Source organism: Mus caroli, chromosome 8 (genome assembly GCF_900094665.2).
Source record: "Mus caroli chromosome 8, CAROLI_EIJ_v1.1, whole genome shotgun sequence".
Classification (NCBI taxonomy): domain Eukaryota; kingdom Metazoa; phylum Chordata; class Mammalia; order Rodentia; family Muridae; genus Mus; species Mus caroli.
The window spans coordinates 10,374,464-10,375,831 of NC_034577.1; the positions used below are offsets into that span (position 1 = coordinate 10,374,464).

A 1,368-nucleotide genomic window follows, 5' to 3' on the forward strand; every position below is an offset into this window, starting at 1 on the left:
AGTTCTTATACATCAGCAATGAATAATATAAAAATCAAATTGAAGCAATTCTACTTACAATTGCAACTAGAAATAGACGGCAAGATTTCATATTTAGTCTATGAAAATTACAAATTTTTAAAAAAGTCTTGCAAGATCTGAAAAAATGAAAAATCATCTCATATTTTATGAATCAGAAGACTGAAGTACTGCTAACTTAGCAATGTTCCTGAAAGTGATCTACAGATTCAGTCCCTACGGGAGGCTCNGCTGCCTTCTCTACGAACAGTGATGAACTGATTCTAAAACGCATATGGAACAACTAAGAATTCCAAACAGCAAAATTAGCCTAGAAAAATAATTACACAGAAGAGCTAAGGTTTTCATGTCAAGACTATGCTGCGAGCGGTAATCAAGCCTGAGGTACTGGCACACGTACCCTGGGGGTCTAGAAAAGATGGCACAGGCATGGCCAACTGACTGTCCAGAATGGCACTGTGACAACTCAGTAAAACAGGAATCATTTTTTCAACAAATGTGACAACTGACCTCCATGCCGAGGAATCAACTTAGACTCTTACTTTATACCACGCACACAATGAGAGAACCCAGGCCACGGGGAAAGACCTCAAGGTCTGGGACTCTTAAAAGCAATTAGGGTGGCTCTTTAGGACTCTGGATTTGGAAAGTGACTCCCAGAAGAGATATTTAAACCAGAAACAACAACAAAAATAAAAACGTGCTTCAGATGATATGAAGAGCCTAGAGACAACCTTGCTGCTCAAGAAGTAGCTGCAAAAATCTGGTTCACGCAGGCAAGAGGCTTTTATCTAGAATATCTAGAATGTAAGAGAACTTTATATTTCAGAGTAAAACTGCGGGTCATTCAGCCAGGTGGTGGCGCACACCTTTATCCCAGCACTCTGGAGGCAGAGGCAAGCAGAGCTCTGTGAGTTCAGGGCCAGCCTGGGCTACAGAGTGGAAACTGCCAAATCAAACAGAAATTATGAGTTGCTGATTCCTTTTAATGACTAAGAGACCAAACTCAAAGTCTCAGTAGTTGCCAAGGAAACATAAAACAAGATTGAACACTACTTTACACCCACTGGGGTCATTAGAATAAAAAGGCAGCTATGAACAGGGTTGGTAGGAGTACAGAGCACCCACAATCCTCACGCACAGTCGAAGGCATGGAAACTGGTCCAGCCACCATGGTGGCTGCTTCCTCTATGGCTAAGCAAGGACTCAACCACAGGGCCATGCTTAGGGTCGTAGCTACAAAGATGGAAGCAGGTCAACACAGAATCTCGTCTATGAACGGTCATACCAACACTGTTGTAGAAACAATACAAGCATCCACTGGAGGATACAGCATAAACAATGCCTTTC

The 1,368-nt window shown here is 42.1% G+C and overlaps 1 protein-coding gene across 1 annotated transcript in view; it reads right to left on the reverse strand.

Moving 5' to 3' along the window:
- Tdrp (testis development related protein) overlaps positions 1–1,368 on the reverse strand; it is a 19,165-nt gene that overhangs the window by 12,689 nt on the left and 5,108 nt on the right. The window lies entirely within an intron of this gene.